The sequence below is a fragment of the Ambystoma mexicanum genome, chromosome 1q (genome assembly GCF_040938575.1).
Source record: "Ambystoma mexicanum isolate Mex_15411 chromosome 1q, UKY_AmexF1_1, whole genome shotgun sequence".
NCBI classification, from domain to species: Eukaryota; Metazoa; Chordata; class Amphibia; order Caudata; family Ambystomatidae; genus Ambystoma; species Ambystoma mexicanum.
The window spans coordinates 648,436,551-648,453,116 of NC_090922.1; positions in this window are offsets into that span (position 1 = coordinate 648,436,551).

The following is a 16,566-nucleotide window of genomic DNA, read 5'->3' on the forward strand; positions in this document are numbered from 1 at the left end:
TTGTTTCAACATGTCAGGTCCTTGAATGCAAGAGACGTTTCAAGTGAAATGAGACGTAGCCATCGAAGGTACTGATAACTGAAAGCTGGAGGGTTACTATCATCTCATGCTGGGAAAGCCGAGAGTGTGTCCTGAGACTTGCCATTGGAACTGTCATCTCGGGCTGGAGAAGCCTGAGACTGCACTGTGCTTCAAGCTCCCATCTTACCCAGTGTCCAAAATGTGGGGAAGGGAGGCCCAGGCTACTGCATCCTGACATATTATTTGAGAACACTTCTTTCGTTTCTTGAGAACTATCCAAAACTCCTTTTTGTGTTAGTTGTGCTGTTTGGCTATAGGTTTATTAGTATAGGCCCTTTTTGTTATGACACAACACTACTAGGACTGCCTTATTTTCATTTGATGGTTGACGCTTGCTCCTATCTTAGATTTAGGTTTAGATTAGGCGTACAGCAGTTCATTGTTCAATAAACACCCTTGAACTGTGATCACTTGTGTATGTCTTATTTGTTGTCACCATGAGTTCCTCACACCACTTTGAGAGTCTGCAGCCTTCGCTTTTTGCTCACTGTACTTTTTACAAAGGAGGGAATACCCATTTGCATATCAGTCTTTGTTCCGTCCAGGTATGCTGGGTGTGCACATAGATAATTAAAAGCACATTGAGAGGTGGACTAGTGAAAATGTCAAAATAGAAGAAGGAGAATGGAGTACTGCACTGTTCTGTCTTGCTAGCAGACTCTGCTCATCCCTTGTTTCACAACCACATGCCATACCGTCTGTCATTCTAGATGGCAAGTGCTCCAATAGCATATGTTATTCGGCCACTTCATATGTCACTCCAATAGTCAGAGATGACCTTCAGCATGGCATGACGTTATGGCCAATTAACATGAAGTGGAAAACTGAACTACAAGTATAAACTAAATAAAAGTATGCCAATTTTCTGGATGGCATCTATCCAGACCCCCCAGTACTATTCACCTGTAGGGGAATTACCTCCAACATGCATGTGACTTGTGTCAACCGGATCATTAACGGTCCAAATGACTACATATGTGATATCTCATCCATGTCAGACAGAATGACTTACTACAGGTGGCCATTAGGGGAGCGCGGCATGTTCCTGGCTGTGCGCACACCACGGTGCAGCCTGCAGACTGTCCTGTCAACTGTTTTCTGCCCCTGCTGCTTTCTGCCAAGGTTTTCAACATTCAGCTTGGGCTTAGGCTCGGCTGTCTGTGTTGTGTTAGGACCTGTAGTGTTAGGGCAAAGTAATGGGCACTACGAGGGAATGATTAAGGAGATATAAAAGTATTTATTGCAGTTAACAAATATACAAGTATTACTTAAAGGGGAAAGTGGAGGGAGGCTGCCCAACCCTGCCAAGACTGAAAAATGTTATGATTCAAACAACTGTTCTCATTCCAAATCTCGAGCTGGGAACTCGTGCATGCTCCGCCAGCACGGGTGCATGACACGTAGAACCATGATGTAGTCAGGCAGGTCTCTCTTCAGTCAGGCAAGCTGAGATGCATGCTGCACATCTCCCTTCCTTTAAAATGAACAAAAAGAAAAAAAAAAAACAACAGTAACCAAAAATCCAAAATCTTGTAAGGACAGAAATCAAAAATTGTCCTCTGCGAAGAAAAGAAAAAAAAAACAGAAGTCACACATAGTCCTCCATCCGTTTTGGTATGCAATATGTTCTTCCCCAACTGGACTTGCAACCAGTATCTCTGGAAGAAATTGGCAAGGAAGCACCTTTCGATAGGACTTTAGCCCTATTCATTCTCTTCACTCCAACAACATTGCCACCACCATTGTTTCCATCTTTCACAACCAAACTGACATCCTCACCAGTCGTTCTCTTCACTTCAACAACATTGCCACCACCCTTGTTTCCATCTTTCACACCCAAACTGACATCCTCATCACCACTACCGTTATATTTGCTGTCCTCACATACCCATATCCTCTCGACATTCCAAACCCTTCCATCTTCCGTTCTGACTGCATGTTGAAATGCCTCTATGACTCTGATTGGCCTAGACCACTTACACAGGCCCACCCTGAGAGCAGGGGGAAGATGAGTCCTGACCAACTTCCCCACAACCGAAACCTTATCATACTTATCAGTACATCTTCTCTTATCATGAATGATTTTGTTACTCCTTTGAACCCTTCTGATCCTATCACATGCAGTACCAAAATCTTTCTCCACCCCGTTACCTTTATTATCTAATCACACGGGTGCCAACTTTGTGTTGACCTTCCTTCCTCTATTGAGTTCAAAGGGAGAAAGACCTATGGTGGAATGTGGTGTGAAACGATGGGCAATCACCCTTTCGTTGACCGCTTCTTCCCAGTTCATACCATTGGACCAAGCCATTCTGATGGTCTCCTTCAATATCTTGTTGAAACGCTCAACCATTCCATTTGTTTGGGGGTGATATATGGCACTCATTTTATGCTCAATGGAATATTTATTACAGAAAGCTGCCACCTCCTTGGATATGAACTGTGTACCATTATCAGAAAGAATGCTCCCTGGGTATCCTTCCCTTTCACAGACAGCAGACAGAAAGTCAGTCACAGTTTTCCCAGTAATGCTAGGTGCAATCAACACTTCCACCCACCTAGTGAGAAGATCAATAACCACCAAACAGAATTTATGTACTCCATTGCTACTCACTGGACCTAAAATATCCATGCCTACATCCTTCCACACTTTACTAGGTATCTCAGTCAGCACCATAGATTGTTTCACACCCACACAGTTTTTTCACTATTACTGTAAAGGATACAATCCCTGATGTAGCGTTCTATCTGCAAATCACATCCGGGCCACCAGAAGTCATTCCTTATTCTTTGTTTGGTCTTTATAATACCTTGGTGTCCTTCATGTCCAGGTTCGATGACTCTCTGGTGTAGAATTGAAGGAGGAATATCTTATCTCCTCTCATGATGAATCTATCATGCACATGCAACTCATCTGCAACAGACCAAAAGGCCATCAAATTTGCTTCTTCAAATTTTGACTTGCTCCAGGGACTTTGACTATTAAGCAGTTCCTTCAAGCATTTGAAAGATTCATCTTCTCGTTCAGCACTGTCCCATTCCACCTCTGAAATCGATGATGCTTCGATGCTCAAAACGACTTCCATGTCATCTTCCCCATCATTGATTTCCAAAACATTTGTTAGAGGGGATAAACAGTCAGCCGTGACATTCTTATCTCCAGGCACATAGAGCACTGTGCAATTGTACTCTTGAAGAAGCCTCACCCACCTCCTGACTCCATTGGAGACCTTGTCCAAACCTTTTGACATGAATAGTGGACCAATGGTTTATGGTCTGTACGAAATTCCACCTCATTGCCCCAGATGAAACTCCTGAACTTTTCAGCTGCCCATTTTATCGCCAGCGCCTCTTTCTCAATCGCAACATACGACAACTCCACTCCTTTCAGTAACCTTGAAGCGAATGCAATTAAAACTTCACACGCTATATCTTCTTGTGTAACAACAGCTCCGAGGCCAACATTACTAGCATCGGTAGTGATAATTGTTTTCCTGCCACTGCTGAAATTCTTCAAGGCTGGAGCTGAACCTATTGCAGCTTTAATAAAACTAAACTCTTCTTCGCAGTCGTCGTTCCACTCAAAACTCTTCCTTTTGAATAGTTCCCGTAAAGGAACTGTGTGGATTGCGAAATCCTTAACAAACTTGGAGTAGTACTCCGCCATTCCAACAAATGTGCGAACCTCTTCATTGTTGCATGGTCTGGGCATCTCATTGATGATATTGACTAATTGAGGTTTGGGCAAAATTCCATCGGCAGAATCTTGTGTCCCAAATATTCTATTTCAGAGCAGTTAATTTTACATTTGTCCTTACTTAAAGTCATCCATGCTTTGTATAACTTCTTGCATACATACTCCAGTCTCTCATCGTGCAGTTTTTGATTGTCGGCGTAGACTAAGATGTCATCTTGGAAGCAAATTATACCAGACACAACTTCGAATAAGTTATGCATTATCTTCTGGAACACTGATGCTGCGGACAACAAACCGAATGACATCCTCTTGAATTGATAAAGGCCATCCGGCGTAATGAAAGCAGTAAGATGTCTGGAGCGCTTATGTAATTTAATCTGGTGATACGCAGAGGTCAAATCCAAGGTGGAAAAGAACTTTGATGGCCCAATTGTGGAGTTTATTTTTTGTATGTTGGGGAGAGGATGTCGATCAGGGACAACACACTTGTTCAATTCACGCATATCTACACACATTCTGAGTTTTCCCGACTTTTTCTTATCACCACAAGTAGCGAAACACATTCGCTGGCATCAATACCTTCAATGATTCCTTGTTCTTCCATCCTTCTTATCTCCTTTCTGACTTCATCACGCATGGACAAAGGAACGTTCCTCAATTTTTGAGCAACTGGAATATGATTTGGTCTCAACTGTATATCATGCACATAACCCCGAAGGCATCCCACACCATCACGTAAAACAGCTTGCATGACATTTGTGGGGTTCCCTTTAGCTGCATCATGACTGTTTCCCGGTTTACTTCCATCATTGCTGATGGCAAAAACAGATTCTTCAACCATAGAGTCTAACTTGACTTGCAATTTACTCTGATGAGTCCAACTCGAAAGTGGTGTCCTGCTCACACTGGTGATGTGCCCTTTGGCTCTCCTATCTTTAAACTTCAACTTCCCCCAAAACCAACCTATGGTGTTAATCCTTATCCCACCGTAAGCTCTGGGGTTAATATCGGTCTCGTGTAGATATTCATGCTTTTCCTTGTTCCATAAGTGTTGTGGCAGTAACGTGTATTTCACACCAGTGTCAATCATCATATTCAATTCTACACCATCAACCGAAACCATGGCTTTGGGACTCTCCAGGACTTGTTCGTCATCATCACGTTATGAAAAATACACATTCCTCGCCTTCTTCTCCACAACTATGGCCACTGTTGGAGTTACCTCCTATCCAATTAGTGGAAGTATTTTGAAACCTGCAGCACCTTGAATAATGAACCTTACCGTTGCATCTGCTGAATATAATTTTTAAAGCCGGGCACTCTGTGTCATGAGCCCAGTGGTTGACGCTATCACACCTGTAACACCTCCCTTGGCGTCTCCTTCTTGAGTTCGTGGATTGCTTATCAGGGCTATCTCTCCTGGTTTGGTCATTAAAAGATGCTTTCTGATTAGTCTTATGTCTCCGTTTATCAGATTGTGACAGCCTATACTGTCCAACTGGTACTTTCCATCTGACGGAGGCATTATTAATCATAGATATGAACTCAGTCTCTTCAGCACTATTGCACGATATTTTGGTAAATTTAATATTGTTAGACTCAATTTGCATATGTTTCACTTTATTTTCCAACTCTTTCACCCATTCTTCAGTATGTTCCACCTCCTTCGCCACGCGAAGTACGGTATCCAGAGGTGGATCATTTTCTGACCAGAGTTTTTCTCTCACTTTAGCACTGCGGCATTCCAGCATAAACTGGTCCCTTAGTCTCTCATCGAGCTGATCATTGAAATTGCATGACTTGGCGAGTTTTCTCAGAGCGGTAATGAATTTCTCGATACTCTCTCCCTCCTCTTGTGTTCTTTTCCCAAATTTGTACCTTTCCAGGATAATACTCATCTTCTTTTCAAAATGTTTTTCAATTTTTTTGACGGCACGTTCGTATTCATTGATGTCAGAACTTTCCTCCACTGACAGTTCTGGCAGGGTTTCATACTTCTCCTGACCAGCTGGGCCCAAACAATGTAACAGGAGTGACTTCCTCTTTTCTGCAGTGCAATTAGCGCCACAGACAACTCCAGCATAGTGCTCAAATGACTTAATCCATCTTTTCCACGGAATGCTGGGCTCACTGGTGTCAGGCACAAAAAATGCAGGCGGGGGAACACTGCTGAAAGCCATGGTACAATATGCTGTGCTGCTGATGGATGGGTTCAGTAGAGTCTATAGGATATAACGTGTACTAGTAGCCCAGTAATATGCCGGGACAATGATGTATGATTATCTTGTGCAATTATCCTTATACATGAAGTAGAAATGCATCCATACGTGACTGCTGCAAAAAAGAATATATATATATATATATATGCAGCCTGTAGTAGTATCTGTGCAGCCTCCTGCAGATTCTTTTTTTACACAAACTATCTGATAAGTGTGGTTGGCGGTTCTCAGGCACGTTCACTCTCCCTTATAGTATTTCATTCACAACGTCTCTTTTTACACAGGCATCGGCGTGTGTATCGCTTTAAGAAATGTTGAAACGTGGTCCAAAAAAAAACACAGTGCATGCGCGCGCGACGGGAGAAGAAAGGTGTTGGGGCAAGTGCTGCGGCACGATTTAGCCTTGCGTGCGGGTACAGAGGGCGACAATCGTGTGAAAATAATATAGTATTCAGGAGCACAAAATGAAATGCCAGCATATGAAGCGGAGCGTGTTACCTCACTGATGTCCGCTCAGGGCCGCTGCAACGCTCGGGCTTGAGCGGAGCGGCTCCGTGATAAATAGCCGGTGGAGCGAAGGTAAAGAAGCCCTCGTCGCCAATTGTAGTGTTAGGGCAAAGTAATGGGCACTACAAGGGAATGATTAGCGAGATATAAATGTATTTATTGCAGTTAACAAATATACAAGTATTACTAAATGGGGAAAGAGGAGGGAGGCTGCCCAACCCTGCCAAGGCTGGAAAATGTTATGATTCAAACAACCGTTCTCATTCCAAATCTCGAGCTGGGAACTCGTGCTTGCTCCACAAGCACGGGAGCATGACACTTAGAACCATGATGTAGTCAGGCAGGTCTCTCTTCAATCAGGCAAGCTGAGATGTATACGACAGGACCTCAGGACCCCCACAGCCCAGCCAGGACTCAGCCAGTGAGTCGCATCTTGCTGCTGCCTTCTACAGATCCCGCAGAGCCCCGGAGAAATCAGCGCATCCTCGAGGGATCCTCGAGGGAGGGAGAGAGGGAGAAGACGCCGAACATTGAATCCTGTTTCTTTTTGCCAGTCGTTTGCACGAGAGCTGTGCATACGTGAGTGGCTTGGCTCACACTTTTATCTAACATCTGGCAGCCCCCTGTGCTTTGGGTCCCAGGCACGAGGTACAACAGGTCCTAATTGATCTTTAATAGCAGCAAGAACCTAAAGCCAACTCCCTAAATATTATTACACATTCAGCAGCTCTGCCAGCTACCTAATTGCTCATAATGCCTACATTGCCCACAATGCCACTGCCACTGCATTCGCCAAAACCAAAAATACTGACTGTGAGGAGAAAAATGTTGACATCCATCCCTCGCCCGAAACTAGACGTTGGGAATAATATGTCTAATGGTACTCAAGGAGCAGCAGGGAAGTTCCATGTACTGACTAGCGAAATTCACCAATTCCTTGGCAACATGAGCATCCGAGTAAGCTTAGACCCCATGGGGGGAAAAATCACAGAGCATCCTACTATGGGTAACGTCGTTAAGCGAGATGGAGTCCCCAGCAATAGGGTCATTGGCTCCCCATGTGAGCTGATTGACTGGGACAATGAGGTTCCTTTGGTTGGTTGCCGAGGTCCATGAGGAGGGTACAGCCAACCCACTAGCACTTGGAGACAAGTGTGTCAGTATGCCCCAGGTCCTGGAGAGATGCTCCTCATTAGCAATCATGGAAGCAAAGAATTCCTGTCGATTTGCCACTCCATCACTTGCTATGATTAGCCCGCCCACTACAGCCCGCTTAGCGGACATCACTGGGCCCACTGGATTGACCGTCAATCAGCCTTCATTCACCAAACCTGATACTAGTGCCATTCCTGAGGTCATGGGGTCCATTGTAAATGGCGGGGGTGGTGAGGCAGTCCCACTGGCTGCAGGTAGCAGGATGAAAATTAGGCAGAAAGCTAATTAAATTAGCGCACTTGCGGGAAAGGTGGGCCAGGAGGAGGGTTTTTGTAAGCGATCCAATGCTACCCCTGGGTATGGGCCATTACAAGCCGAGCAAACAGGAGTCAATGGTGGCATCAACCTTGATATTGACCCCCCTATTGTATCACCTGCCCAGTCCCCTCTCACCCCAACCCCAGACCAGTACCTTGATCAACCAGGAACGAGATGGCACTAAGGATACTGGGGCGCACATATGTAAATGTATTTTATTTGAATTGGCCACTGTTAAAAAACGTCTCCAATTATTGTTGGAAGGGAGTGGGAGGGGAGAGTCTTTGTGGAAGATGCCCACCACAAAAAAGGACACAAAGGGGTATGTGCAGCGGCTGGAGACTACATCACTTGCCCATCATGTTACCTCCCACAAGGACACGATCCCCAGCCTTGTTAGCATGGGCCCCATTAGAGAATGTATCGAAAACCCAAAGGTGAAAAGTGCTCAGCCTGACAACGTGTGCCTGCCTCTGAGAACCCCTAGAGAGTTAGATTCTCCCTCAAGCACTCAGAATGCCACTTCACCCAACTTACATTGGGCATCAACGGGAGAGCAAATCATGGCCGCAGACCACATTCCACCATGGGCAAGTCTACTGGTGGAACGGGTTTTGTGCCACATGAGATTGCACTGCTGCGCATAGTACGGGACCAGGGCCTGTCAGGGGAAAGGCAGTATACTTACACAGAGCACCAAAACTGCCCTGCTACCCCAACGAATCCAGGGAGGCCTTTGTGAATCAGTGCACACATTGGTTTCGGGCAGTGCGGGGCTGCTTGCTTTTGACATGGGAAAAGATTTTGAGGTGTACCAGGTTGCCCCAACAGGGGGAAAGTGCCTACGACTGTGTCCAAATTGACTTCCGAGTCTCAAGTCTGGGAAACAGCATATTGGGTTTTGATAGGATATGCCAGAATCCAGCCAAGACTGAGATAGAAATCAGAGTGCATTATGGGGGACATGCTGAACTTTATCCCTAAATTAGCCTGCATGGGCCTGCACTTTCTGGTGCTAACACTGTCTCACTAGGTAACAGGCCGCAGGGAAGCCTCCATTGGGCCAAAAACCTGCTTTCTGCTGATGCCGGCTTCACTACGGAAGTGAGCTCACTGCAGACATAAGCACGCAGTGGGGTGTGCATATGATGTATTTATATAATGGTTGGTGTTTTCTATTACTGTGATTTAATTGTGTTGTTGTACTTTGATGGCCTTAAGGCAAAATAAAGTTATGGATAATGATGACTACATTCAAAATTACATTTAATTCTTGTGACTACTGGAAACCACAGCCACCATGGCTCATGACTTTTACCTGGAGCCCATGAATACATAGGCGATGTCAGACAGTGAGGCCCATGTATACACCCGGGGATGCACTGAGAGTTTTTTTGCACTGCAGACCACTAGTCTTTTGTACCTACACCAGACAGGTGTTGCACTCATTAATAGAGCAGAGCAAGTTGAGAGCATTGTTATTTTGTGCTGCAGGATGTATAACATGTGCATACACAGACATGTGCCCATGTCTACCCAGTGTGGCATCCCTCCTCAGTGCTCTGATAAGGAAGAAGCGGGGGGACAACAGAGTGGGCCTGCCAACGGGTATGATGGTCACACCACCTACCAATAACTGTCAAGGGCAGTGAACATGAGTCCCAGGGCCATGTTGTCTGTGTTTCCCCCATACACTACCTCACCAATGTTGTTACAGTTGATGATGAGTCCAGAATGTGTCAGCATAGCTGTGAAATGTGCCCCGCAGACCACCTGGATGCTCACAGAACTTCATTTGTCATCCTTGTCTTAGGTGCCTTGCAGCCTATTCTGCTGAATGGAATTGAGCTGCTGCCAGATACCATTCAGGGTGGTTTGGGGTATCTCCTGTGCTGGAGTGATCCAGAGATTTTACATCCACAGCATGGACACTGTCATCATCATCTTCATAGTCATCTTCATCCTTCTTTACCATTCTCCCACTTTTGACCTCATTACCCTTACGTAAACCTCGATTTCTTTCTCAGAGTCTACAACCCTCACTGCCCTTCATGACTTTGAGTAAAGATTGACCTACTCTCCCTGCTCAACTGGGAGGAGTGGTGATGTAGGACTGATTGCATCTTCCAAACTTCCTATCTCTTCTTCTCCCCTGTCTCCTGCTAGTTCTCCCTCTTTCGAATACACTATCTCCACAATCACTTCTCCCTATGGCATTCATATTATATCTATCAGCCACATGGTCCAGCTGGTCAATGTATTTACCACCTCTTCCAACTACTTGACTCCCTTCCTCCCCATCATCACCTCACTGTCACTGGTGGCCTCAACCTTCCCTTTCTCTCCCCTCCTCTATCCACTGACTTTAGCTTTCTTCTCCTCAAACACTAGCTCTCTTCTGCCCACCCATTCAAATGATAACTCCCTTGACCCTATTTCATCTGCTCTCAACTCCCTGCCTCTAATAACTCCATTAGTTCTTCTCCCTTTGATCATTCCATCGTCATTGCCTCAATTTCCACTCCTACTTCCACTCCAGTATTTTCCACTACCACTTCCATTACCAAGCCCAATTTTTCCTCCTCCAAATTCCCTACCTACCTCTCTGACCTACACTACTCTTGCTCCTTCAATGCAAAATTCACTGTTCAATCCACTGATAAACCATTCACTAATTTTAACGCTGCTCTTAACGCTCCCTTCTCCTCTCAATTCCATCTTACTACTTTCACTCCTAAGCACTCCCCTCCACAGCCTTGCATTACACCTACTATCTGCACCTAGATAAACAAAATGAGGAAAAACATTTGCAATTGGCAAAGATCTAGACACTCCTTGGATCTCCAACTCTACCTGACTGCTCTTCAAAAATACCTCTCTGCTCTCGACTATCACTAATGTGACTTCTTTCTCTCTCTCATTTCATTTCAATGTTCTCATCCTAGGAGCTTGCTGCAAAATTCTCTGAACTCAATTCTCTCGCCTCATAAACCCTCTTCCATCTCCTCCACTGTTTCTTCCAATGATCTAGCTCTCTACTTTGTTGAAAACATTTCCATCATTCACAATACCCTCACAAATGACCTTCTATCACCCACCGCTCATATTTGTCCAGCACCGCTACTCTACACTCCCGTGACAATGTCTTACTTTGCCCCCACTAACCCTGATGAGATTCTTGACCTTCCCCTCAGGGGTTACCCTTCATGTGCCTTAATCAACCCTTTATCCTCAAACATACGGAAACTCTTAGCTCCTAGTGTCATTGCATATCATATTTCCCTCTTCAACTCCTCTTTTAACAGTGCCACTTTTCCATCATCCTACAAGTTGACTACTGTGATCCCTACCCTTAGGAACCTGTCCTAGATCCTAACCATTCTGCCATCCTTCCTCCTGTCTCTCTTCTGCCCCACTAGTCCAAAATCCTAGAGCGTGTCGTTTTCAACCGACTCATTGATTTCCCTGACACACACAACCTCTGGGATCCCCTTCAATCTGGCTTGCAACTTCTGCACTCTACTGAGTCAGCTCTTCTCAATGACAGCAACTACATCTCCTCTGCTGGTCATGCTGACTGTTCATCTATTCTTAGTCTTTTCGACCTCTCTGCTGCCTTCGATACCCTCAACCATTTTGAACTTCTCTCAACACTATCTCTCCTAGACCTAGGGATCAGGGACAACGCCCTCACCTGGTTTGCTTCATATCACACCCCCAGACACTTCAGGTGTTTGAAACTTCCTCACTTCCTCACTCACCCACCTAACTGTTGGTGTTCCCTAAGGGTGAGTCCTAGATTCACTTCTCTTCAATCGCTATTCCTCTGCTCTTGGTTCCTTGATCTTCTCCTATGGCTTCTCCTATCAACTCTTTGCTGATGAAACTCAGATATTGTCCCCTTTGTCTCCTTATCTGGCGAACTGTGGTAAAAAAATGTCTCACCATCATATACTGGATGGCAGCTTACTCGCTCATGCTCAACTTCACTAAGGCTGAAGTCATCTACTTCCCATCCAAATAGTCTATCTCTTTCTCTCCCCATCTATTCCTCTCTCATGACTACTTTCCCTACACTGTTTCTGCAACCTTAATGTCGTAATCGACTCATCTCACAACTTCTCCATCTTCATCTCCAAATCTGCCACTGCATTCAGACTTAATCTCATCAACATCAGAACAATCAGACATATTTTCCCTTCAACACTCCTATGCATCTAATCTCCTTTTTAGTACTCTCTCAATCTGACTACTGAGCCATTCTACTACTCTGCGGCCTTCCCAACTATAGTTTTTCCCCTGTCGGCAAAGTCCTCAACTTTGCTGTCTGTACACTCTTCAACCTTCCCCGTTCCACCGCCACTTCCCCTCCACAGCCCGTCGACATTAAGGCCGGTTATCTATGAGACAGAGCGCAAAGTATAAACTAATTTTCATTATATTCATAACTATACACAGACTTGCCCCCACCCTACCTATCAGCCCATCCTACTCTCTACTCTCTCTCCCTACTATCATCCTTAGGTCACCTCCTTGCCAGCTCTCGTGCCCCTTGAGCTCCCTCTCTTTTCCACTCTCTCCTCTCCTCACTCCCTTACTCTGGAATGTTCTTCCTCTCCATCTCCACACTACTCCCACTCTCTTTGCATTTAGATCCAACCTCCTAGCTTTCCTCCTTTCTGAAGAGGCAATTGCATAGCATTCTACAGCACCACATTTCCCTGTTCTCCTCTCCCCATACTTCAGTCGTCATTGCCTCAATTTCCACTCCTACTTCCACTCCAGTATTTTCCACTACCACTTCCATTACCAAGCCCAATTTTTCCTCCTCCAAATTCCCTACCTACCTCTCTGACCTACACTACTCCTGCTATACTACAATCCCCCGGCACTTATCCATCACCCTTTCATCCTAAAACATAGCACTTACGCCACTATCCCAGTTCTATATCATTCTCTACTGTCCTTGTCCCTGGTTCATGTTTCTACACCCCCTGCATCATCCTGTCTTATAGCCACATTCTCTCACCTATCATTAAGGACACTGGTCATCCCCTCTGCAAATCAATGTAAAAAGGTTTTGTAAGCATGTTTGTGCCAAAGATGCATTGTTTTGACTGTCATTTTTAATACATAAATAAATAAATAAATAAATACAATCCTCATCATCATGCATGAGGTCAAAATCCAGACTGGGAGGACTGTGCTAAGCCTGCTGGTGCTGGTCTACACAATCTGCCGGCCCTTCCCTTCCCTGGAAAGTGGGGTCAGTGCATCATCATCTACCTCTTTTGAGGAAAGGTCTGGAAGGGGTGGAAGAGCAATAGGGGTGCAGGTTGTTAGTATTTCTCTGACATGTGCCTTTGATATTTTTGGTCTGATGCCCTTTTTAGTGAAGGCGCTGGCAGGCGCACAAGGATCGGGGCAGTGAAGGGGGTGGATATGACACCTGCCCTGATGCAGCAGTTATGGCGGGGGCAGACATTGATGCAGCGCCCCTAGCAGGCATCGATTTAGTGGTTGGGGCAATGCTGGAGGAAGTGTTGATGGTCCCAGGAGTGGGGGTAGTGGAGTCCCTCACTGATGTCCCAGTGGTGCTGGTCCATGAGCCATCCCTGTCACTGGAGTGGATACCAGTTGGGGGAGATATTGAATGCAGTTACTTACTGTACGGATATTGGTAATGTTAATGTCGTGCGCTTTCAGGGGGTTACATGCATATCTGGATGGGTATGTTCTGTACGTAGTAGATGTGTTGTGTGTCATTAACACAGTACAACCATCGTCATCTGGCGTGGTCTAGGGAAGGGTGTTGTAGGGATGCATGCCTTTGGCAGTGAGTGCAGTAGATTGTACTATTAGATGTTTCACCAGTGCTGTGCCCACTCATAGGGAGATTAACTCACCAGCCAATCTAGACATACGTCATGTGGCATGATCCTAGCTACACAAGTGTTTCAGGTGCCCATGCAGCTATGGGTCCAAGAATATGGTGCTAATGTGGAGGGACATGATGTGGGCTCGATTTGTCCTTCACATTGGAAGCAGGCAAAGCATTAACACGAGCATTAACACATTGTGGTTGTATATGACAGCAATACAGTAGTGCGCTTGCCTCCCACGCTGGACATTACACACACCTTTCAGGTCCATTGACATCTATTGCGACAACCGCCCGTAATCTCTGCTGACAATAACATCATTTCCACTAGCAAAAGGCAACAATAAGGATGTGTCCTAATCCCAGAATTGCGTTTACATCTGCTGGTATTTGCAATGGTGATGAAGTTGTAATTACGCAGAACTGCCCGTGTTATCTTCCCTGGTAATGTTGTATCTGTTTGGTCGTATTAACACTGCTTCGATCACCAAACTCGTAATGAGGCCCAGTGTGTTTTTCATTTGTTTTTTTCTAGTGTTATTTTTTTGATATTTTACAGCTATCATATATTCTGGCAACAATATGAGATGTATTCTTTCATGATGAGTGAGGAGGGCACCCCAACACATAATACTTCAACCTCAGTGGTGGAGGAGGGAACAGTCAGCAATATAGGAAGCCTCAGTGGGATATGGGTCCCCTCCGTGTGGCCCCCTCAGTAGTCCAGAACTCCAGATGCATAGACTTTCAGTCCAGTTCCCAGCTCAATTTGCCTGGCAGCCCAGCAGTGTTCTGCTCTAATCGTTTTCTAGCCTAGTGCTTTCATGAGAGGGAAATTCAGCAGTGCCTGGTAAGTAGGTACTGGGAATTCTGGTCTCTGTAGTCTCTGCTTAGATAGCCAGGAACCAACACTCCCCCATTACATATTTGTGTAACCTCAATGGGAGCAATAGCCAGCAAGATAGGTATCCTTAGGGCAGTATGGGTAATTCTTGTGTTGCCGTTGAGGAGTCCGGAGATCCAGAGTGATAGTCTTTCATGCTGGGAACCCATGTGTGCCCCTCACTACCAAGAAAGGAAAGTTACTTTGGAGCTGGGGACTCCAGAGGAGCTGCACCTGGGGTGCAACACTGCTAGGCATCCAACCCCCACTGAGGTAGAACTACTGAAATAATTGGTTCCAGGCTTCCTAAAATGACTACAGTGGCAATTCTTCCCTATAATGATGGAAGCGCTATTAACCATTTACACCCGGGCTGCCTCACTGATGAATGCATGAGGTCAGAAAACATTTTGAGGAGAGCATCACTGAGCTGTGAGGTGAGTAGCACTGGAAACCCCTCACCTACTAAGAATAGAAATAAGGGATGATCTTGTCCACACTGTCTGTGCATCACACCTGGACATCTCTGGAGTTTGAGCTTAATCTGCACCCACTCTTTCCCAAGAGGTTCGAAAGATAAGGATCCTTCCCTGATTAACATTGGCACATGTGACTACTTTTCAGAAGCTCTTTGAAATAGGGCAACATCTTATGAAAAATCCTAACTGTATCCCCAAAACTTGGACATCCGGTCATCTTAGGCTTAATTACTGCTGAGGGTAAAAACATAGGGCCTCATTACACGGATGGCGGTAGGGATTTACCGGTACCGGTAAAATACCGGTACCGGTAAATACCTACCGCCTTACTACGAGGTCCCTTTGCGGGTTGGGGGATTTAACGCCTGCTTTTTGCAGGCGTTAAAATCCAACCCGCTAAGGGACCTCGGAGCTAATTACGGCACCGCAAAATTGCGGTGCCGTAATTAGCGCCTTCCCCATTCCCATAGAGCCCTATGGGGCAGAAATGGGAATGGGGAAGGGCAATGGTGGAAGGGGGATTTACCGCCCCTCCAACCTTGGAATGGGGCGGTAAATCCCCTTCCCGCCAAGGCGGTGCCGGTATTTTACCGGCATGAGCCATGGCGCTAATAGCGCCATGGCTCACCGCCTACCGGGTAATGAGGCCTCCTGAAAGTAACCTCCGCACCTCACATAACCGGTGCAAAGATCAGGGACGGGCATAGTACCTCAAAAAGTCAGCAGCAGAGCCTGCTCCTATGCCATCACGTCTTTGGTGACCACATGTAGTCCACATATTCCTTAATGGCTTCTGCTGTTTAACATTTTTAACTTCTGCTCTGCGTTCATTTCATTATAGGCTGCATTGCATAGAAGTTCAGGTAGTATATGTGTCTGAAATGGGGGTTTGTGGTGGGAAAGTAATTATCATGTGCAAACGTGCATGTATCGGTAGTGGCTTTACAACCAGTGGCAACCCAGATGAGTGGATTGTAACCAGTGCTACATTTGTAAGAAAATAAGTGCCAGGACCCAAATATTTTCTAACACACCTGTGACACATGGGGGCAGGCAGTCTGCTCCACTGCTAACACCATCTCTGCTCCATACAATGTCAACACATTTGGGGTTAAAGCTGCAACTCCCGCCATTTCACTGATGGTGTTGGATGCCCTGTGTGTTTTACAGATACCAATCGACATAACATATTAGTTGTCTCTTGAAATAAAATGTTTAAGTGTTTCTTTAAAACACAGCATTGTTAACATTTTGCTCTGATCCTATCACGGGCAAGTGGAACATGTTAACCATCTATCCACACAACAAAGAGCAAACATGATTTCCTCCTATTGTAAGTTGATGGA